Source organism: Mandrillus leucophaeus, unplaced genomic scaffold, assembly GCF_000951045.1.
Source record: "Mandrillus leucophaeus isolate KB7577 unplaced genomic scaffold, Mleu.le_1.0 Scaffold693, whole genome shotgun sequence".
Classification (NCBI taxonomy): domain Eukaryota; kingdom Metazoa; phylum Chordata; class Mammalia; order Primates; family Cercopithecidae; genus Mandrillus; species Mandrillus leucophaeus.
This window is the reverse complement of record NW_012107508.1, coordinates 203169-210662: the sequence shown is the minus strand read 5'-3', so window position 1 is coordinate 210662 and position 7494 is coordinate 203169. Positions and strand designations below refer to the sequence as shown.

The 7494-nt window shown below is 44.7% G+C and overlaps 1 protein-coding gene across 2 annotated transcripts in view; it reads right to left on the bottom strand.

Moving 5' to 3' along the window:
* Nucleotides 1-7494, bottom strand: part of ZBTB38 (zinc finger and BTB domain containing 38) — a 144527-nt gene that overhangs the window by 91973 nt on the left and 45060 nt on the right. Inside the window, exons 1-2 of one of the 2 annotated variants that reach the window (XR_001008501.1) lie at nucleotides 3419-3922; nucleotides 2274-2348 (exon numbers count right to left, since the gene is read on the bottom strand). The gene's annotated coding sequence lies outside the window, so the exon portion shown is untranslated. Of the gene's footprint in view, nucleotides 1-2273; nucleotides 2349-3418; nucleotides 3923-7494 lie in introns of those variants that run through there. The other variant, XM_012002643.1, reaches the window with a different exon arrangement.

The following is a 7494-nucleotide window of genomic DNA, read 5'->3' as shown; positions in this document are numbered from 1 at the left end:
CCTCAGCTCCATCCTGACGTGAGGGGACTGGGCAGAGGTTAGGCAGCCGTAACAGGAGAGTAGGCCAGGCATCAGCCTCTGTCAGATACCTGAGAAGCTGTGGCAAATTGGCCAGTAACAGGCATCCCCACACAATAGACAATATGTGCTCTTCAGGGTGTGGATGTGGGTGCCAGAAAGGTCAAGTCCAGGGGCAAAAGTCAATCAGAAACCAGAATGTTTAGTCAGATATTGACAAAACTAGAGAACTAGGTACCAGGCACCTCAGACTTGAGTTCATTTTTATCTCACACCTTTAAGTTTGGGGCGTCACAAGGCACCCATCATATGCTTTCTATTCACCAATGAGGGGATAGTTGAGGGGAATACTTCGCCAACATCAACAATGGTTAGAAGGTTACATAAAATGTTAAACTTATTAAAAGTTCTCCAAATAGAGCTTACAACTTTACCACTTGTTATTTCAGTAAATGTTTTGAAACTTTTCCTGAAAATGAAAAGCTAGACATATATATCACATCCTTTGGGGCAGCATTAATAGCCCCAGCCTGAGACTTTTTAGTCTACTTTTAAATGTTTCTCGGCTGGGCCCGGTGGCTCACACCTGTTATCCTAGCACTTTGGGAGGCCAAGGTGGGTGGATTGCTTGAGCCCAGGAGTTCAAGACCAGCCTGGGCAACATGGGGAAACCTTGTTTCTACAAAAAATACAAAAATTAGCCAGGCATGGTGACGCATTCCTGTAGTCTCAGCTACTTGGGAGGATCGCTTGAACCTGAGAAGTTGAGGCTGCAGTGAGCCATGATTGCGCCACTGCACTCCAGCCTGGGTGACAGAGTGAAACCCTGTCTCAAAGAAAAAAAAAAGTTTCTTGGCTGGGCGCGGTGGCTCATGTCTGTAATCTCGGCACTTTGGGAGACCAAGGCCGGCAGATCACGAGGTCAAGAGATCGAGACCATCCTGGCCAACATGGTGAAACCCCAACTCTACTATAAAATACCAAAATTAGCTGGGTGTGGTGGTGCACGCCTGTAGTCCCAGCTACTTGGGTGGCTGAGGCAGTAAAATCACTTGAACCTGGGAGGCAGAGGTTGCAGTGAACTGAGATCGTGCTGATGTACTCCAGCCTGGCAATAGAGTGAGACTCTGTCTAAAAAAAAAAAAAAGAAAAGAAAAGAAAAGAAAAAAACAGTTTCTCTAATAATTTGGTTTAAAGGTCTCACCTTAGGGAATTTTTCCCCGATCAAGTATCTCAAGACCTGGAGCAGATTAGGTAGGATACATTTCCAAAGCCTCCAGAAGCAGAGAAAACTACAAGCTAAGGAAGTCAAGAGCTTTCCTACAGACTACTGGGGCTCCTAGTTGGGGGAGCAGAATTCTGTCACAATTCCAACTAATATGACTAGATCCAGGAAGGAGACAAAGCCGGTATAGTCCTAGACCAAGAGGATACTGAGGGGAAAAATAAGGAGAAGGAAATAAGGAAAATGTCCTTCGTGGTTCACTGGCCATGGGCAACATGATGGTGCTCACTCAGGGTCATAATGGACAGAGGTGTTGAGAAATCTCATCCATTGCATCTTGCCCTCATGGCCAGATGTTACCTAAGAGTGTCAGTCAGGAAAATCTAAATGTGGATAATTTTTTTACTTATCCCACTGTTTCTATGCAACTTTATCCTTGAGAGTCTCCAAGTTTCTTTTATGTGCTGTGCCAGAGAGAACTACTTCTTCTTCAGAAACCCTCCAGAGCTGTCACTGCTAAGTGGCTGCCCCATCAGGGACTACATTTCCCAGACTCCTCTGTGGTTAGTTGTGGTCATGTGATGGAGTTTTAGCCAATGGAATGTGAGTAGAAGTAACACGCACCACTTCTAGGCAGGGCCCATAAAAAAACTCCCATGTGCACCTTTTCATGCTCTTTTCTTACTCCACTGAGGAGTGGAGACACCCCCAGGCGACCTTGAAAACCACATGCTGCAGAAGGCAAAGCCCCTTTCTACCTGTGTCTCTGAATGAATGCATGAAAAACAGTTGCCCCACTGACCTGTACTGTTACATAAGCAAGAAATAAACTATTGTGTTTGAGCCACTATAGATTTGGGGTTCTATTATAACAATTAGCCTATCCTAATATTGTTTTTGATACAGCTGTTATCATTGTGTACAGAAATCTCTGTGCCCTTTCCCCCTTTCTTTAAATCTTACCGTCAACTGAAAAAGGAGAATTGGGAGACTTAAATTTAAGTAGCTGTTGGGGACAAATGACACTTACCAAATTAGTGGTCACAACATTCAGATCTCAGAGCCACAAGAACAGGAGTAGAGCAGAGCCTCACTTCAAGACCACCTAATATATTAAAGTAAAACAAAAAGTAAAACATAAGGCCTGTAAAACAGATATTTTAGTGTGTGATAGTTAATTTCCAAAGGGAGTTGTCCGTTTACAAAGGAATATGCCACTGTTTTCCAGTAAATGACAAGCTTCCTTACTGCCTTTAAAATGAGACTTACGCCTCCCCGCTCCCAATAATTTTAACATAGAATTTCTGAAGAACATATCTCCTCCGATACGTCAGCTGTACGAAGACTAGATGCTGACTCAGGGGATGACTTTAGAAGCCAGGAAAATCAGGGTATGATTTCTATGCCTGTGTGCCGTTCTCATGTACATGTCAAAACTTTTCTCTTGGGAACTTAACTTTCTTGGGTAGGAACTTCCAGAGGCTGTGAAATTACAGGCTTTGTGAAGAACTATGAGTTTGTAGTCAAAGTTAAAACAGACACATTGTGTCTTTGTGTTTAATGTCATCTGAGATACCATGGCACAAGTAGGAATGAAAATAAGTCCTCTGTAAACAGGGCAATAAGATAATGTAGGTTCATACACAGAACAATCAGAAACGTGCGCAGTAAAGGCAGCACAGTTGTGTGCATCTTTTTACCAGGGCTGTCATCTTTTACCAGGTTAAGTGTGAAAATACCGTTTGATGGCACAGGACACGTATTTGCCTCGAACAGGGTTTATTTTTATGTCTGATCGCTCAGTATAAGATCTAGGAAGCAAACAATCCAGAACTCTGAACAAACATTCTGACCGTCTGAAACAGAGTACTCAGGTGAGGGGAGGAAGAGGAGGCAAAACAAGAGGGTTGACAGGGAAAGGCATCAGTTGGGCCATTCTCCCCTGGGTTTCCGTCTTAGTATTGTTTTTTTTTTTTTTTTTGCATTCTTTTCTGATCCTGTGGAGAAGAGAGATATCAGATCCCTTTGGGGCCGTATTTAGAGGGTCTCCCAAATGCAGTCCCTACTCCCAACTCTGGGCTGGGGCTTGGCAAGCTGTAGGCGTCAGGGAACAAGATGGCGCCCTACGGTGAAGGGCGCTGAGTAAGGGGGTGCCAAAAGTGGGCCTTCACTTACTCGGAGGCGCTGGCTCCTCTGAAGCCCAGACGCTGCCAACTCCCTGGGCCCAGGAGTCACAACTGCTTTCGTGCCCTGGGTTCTTCACTTCTTGTGGCGATCAGCTCCACATATTTTTCTGATGATGTCACCCATTCTGACTTCCTACATTTTGAAAGTTGATCTACAAGTAAAATCTTTCGTGAGGCTTAAAAAAAAAGAAGAAAAGAAATAAAAGGTGTGCTGTAGGGAGATGGAGAGGAGGAGAAAGGCCGTTGCCTCTTTATTTTGAGATTTGCTGCAGCTGCGAGTGCCACTCCCCAGCTAGTTTCCTGGCTTCAGAGGGAGGCCAGTGGCCGGGCGTGGGTGACGTCAGGGCCAGGCCTGAGTCATCGCCAGCAGCCCGGCTGGGCTGCCCTGCCACTCGGAAGGGGACAAAAGGAACCTTTGATGTCCAGAGGCCCTCCTCTCAGCACACTCGCCGGCACAGACCAGCAGGCCAGGAGAACATTCCTGCTGTCTCCCCACCCCCAGCCGCCCTTCCTACTTCCGGAACAGCCCCAGACAGATTCAACAAGGCCTCCCCAAAGGACATCACCCTCCTGCATGGCAGAGGCATGGCCGTGCTCTGTCAGAGAAGCAGGGAAGAAGAAGAGGCTGTTTCCCTGGGGACCTCTCACTGCCCCTCTGCCATCCCCCTTCTGTGTGGTGCCCACCTACTCAAGGAGTTGCAGTGGTATTGAAAGAGATGCGGAAAGGTGGAAGGCACTTTTGTCACCATCCCCGGGCAGCTGCTGGTGGTCAGCGTCTATTCTCCTCTGCCTCTGTACTGTGGCCCTGGGCTTAGCTCCCTGCCCTAGGTGCCAACATGAACTAGCTCTTCTTGGATTTAAGACATGACTGCTCTTTAAAGGGGATATTTATATCTCAGTGCCTGGCCTGAGGCTTGGTAAATATATGATGAATTAAGGAATGATAATTGCAAAATAAAATAGTAGAGGACACATATTAAATACTTAGAGTGAACATTCAAGCCTCTGTGCTTTATGAAGATTATTTCATTTATTGGTTATCACAACAAAAAAGCTGTGAGGTACGTACTATTAACAGTCTTAATGCTATAGAGGAGGAAATGGATGCTCAGAGAGGTTAAGACACTTTTCTGAAGCCTCACAGCTAGTTAGTTCGTGGCAGAGTCTGGATCATCTAATCTCACATCCTGTTTTGTTAATCACGGTGCTGAGTGGCTGGAGCGAATGAAGGAATATTGACCAAGGGCACCCTGGCCAGGAGAAAGGAGACAAGGATAAAGATGGGACTTGAAACCAAATCCTACAAGGAAACAGTGAAACAATTAGGAATGTTCTGGCAACATGGGCCTCAGGCCTTCTTACTGCGTCAACACCAGGTCTGAGGTTTGGCAACTGGGCGGGTTACTCAGCGTGGCCAGGAGGGCGAGTCAGTCATCAGGTTCAAGCGGGGATGAGAAACTAGGGAGGTCGGATGGACGCAGGCCTGTGGCATGTGGTAGATGCAAAATCCGAGAGCCACGGGAGACAGAGTACCTCGGCGGGAGCCAGAGTCCACGCTTGTCTTTTTGTTGCCTTCTGGCCTCATGGATATGGGTGGGAAGGTCAGTGAAATTAAAGGGATACATCTGGGGTAGACAAGAAGGCTACAGGAAGAAGGGCATGACGGCACTCTCAAAGACTCTGGACTCAGAAAAAGAGTTGGAACTGTGGTGTGGTTTTAGAGTGCAGGAGCAACGGGAAGGGACAGGGAACAGATCTGGACCTGACAATGGTAGTTACTTTCTACTCTTAGCGCCCTCCTACCAGGAATCGGCTGCCTTTCTGGGCCTGAGGGAGAGTCCTGGCAATGACTGTGGGCAAGCAAAGGCGAGGAGGGGTGGCGAGAAGAGAACATCTGCTTTTGGGGTATCTGGGCCCAGTGTAAGAATGACCTACGAGGTAGCCTCTCCCCGTGTGGTTTATGATTCTGTGGTTTGTACTTTTCCATGATTCTTTTAGAGTAAATGTCTCATTCCAAGAGGAAGACAAAACCAGGAATTTCCAGCCCCTTGTGGAGGCCTCCTCGATAACACACCCACAGCTTTCCTTCCCACTGTGGGTGGGGTGTCAGGTCACAGAGACCACTGTCCCTGGCTCAGGCAATCTGTGCCTCTGATGCCTGGGACATTGTGTAGTTCTACCTTGTTCCTGGGAGCTCTGCCAGTTGCCACTCTGAGGAATTGCACTTGTTCCTTGTAGTTTGAATCCCTAGGCAGGTGGAATTTATAGAGGTGAATTTCACAAGAGAGAAAGCCACATGCTTTTAATCAAGGGAGCAGCAGCAACTGATCAGGTTCACTGTCAGTGTCTGCACACAGCCTGATCTTGGGCTGAGGAAATCACTTTAAGTTCCAGGCATTTTTGGCAGAAGACTTGTTTATTCTTTTCTTCCTTCTCTGCAGAAAATGCCTCTGGGCACCTCCCTGCTCTGTTTCCCCAAAGACTCAGTGGCCTTGCTTGCTTCATACACACAGGTATTTATTTCTCTAATAAGATGAACAAAGGCTGATCATTTCTTCACCCTGCATCCTATCAGGATAATGTGAACAGAAAAATAAAGAAAAGAAGCAGAAATGATCAGTAAGCTTAAGTGAGACACAGATTCTTGGGTTATATGCTCTGGGGTTGATACTAACAGTGAACATAAAATCAGAGAACTGGGACAAAAATCCATTTGAAGATACAGAGAAGTAAGTACAATATCACTTCCCTAGCTTCTACCTGAAGTGGAGCAGCCTCCTCCTTTGCTACAACAAATGCAGTTAAATGCTGGTAATTAAAACCAAACCTTTATTAATGCAAGGAATTCCTTGGAAGACTTGTCTATACTTGTTGCCTTAGATTTCTCTCATTTCATTCCCTCTCTTTAAAAACAATTATTAAGGTATAATTTACATACCATAAAGTTCACCCACTTAAAGTGTACAATTCAATGGGTTTTAGTGTATTTACAGAATTATGTAATTTGTAATCTATGTTTTTAACGTTTTTTGTCACTCCCCAAAAAAACACCGTGCCTATTAGGTATCATTCTTCATTTGTCCCCACCTACCAGCCCTAGACGACCACTCATCTAGTTTCTGTCTCTATAGATTTTCCTCTTCTGGATATTTTCTACAAATGGAATCATACAATATATGGTTCAAATATCTGTCCTCTCCAAAACTCATGTTGAAATTTAATCTCCAATATGGCAGTATTGAGAGGTGGGGTCTTTCAGAGGTGGTTAATCCACTCATGGATTAATGATTAATTGGTTAATGGATTAATGGGTTATCACAAGAGAGAGACTTGTGGCTTTGTAAGAAGAGGAAGAGGGACCTGAGCTAGCACTTTCAGCCCCCTCACCATGTAATGTCCTGTGTCACCTTGGGACTTGCCAGAGAGTCCCCACCAGTAAGCAGGTCCTCACCAGATGTGATCCCTAGACTTTGGACTTCTCAGCCTTCATAACTGTAAGAAGTGAATTTCTTTTCTTTATGAATTACCCAGTTTCAAGTGTTCTGTTTAAGCAACAGCAAATGAACTAAGGCATAGAATAGTTTAGTACTTCATTCCTTTTTATGCCCAAATAATATTCCACTGTGTGAGTATACAACATTTTCTTTATCCAAATCTCAGTTGATGAACACTTGAGTTGTTTTCACTTTCTGGCTGTTATGAATAATGTTGCTATGAACATTCATGTGCAAGTTTTTTTTTTGTGGACATGCATTCATGTCTCTTGGGTAGACACAAAAGAGTGGGATTGCTGGGTGATATCATACTATGTTTAACATTTTGAGAAACTGTCAAACTGTTTTCCAAAGTGCTGCATCATTTTACATTCTCACCAGCAATTTATGAGGGTTCTGATTTCCCCACATCCTCACCAATGCTGTTATTGTCTGTCTTTTTTATTATAGCCATCCTAGTGGGTACAATGTGATATCTCATTGTGGTTTTGAATTGCATTTAACAAATGACTAATGATGTTGAGTGTGTTTTCAGGAGCTTATTGGTCACTTGTATATCTTCTTTGGAGAA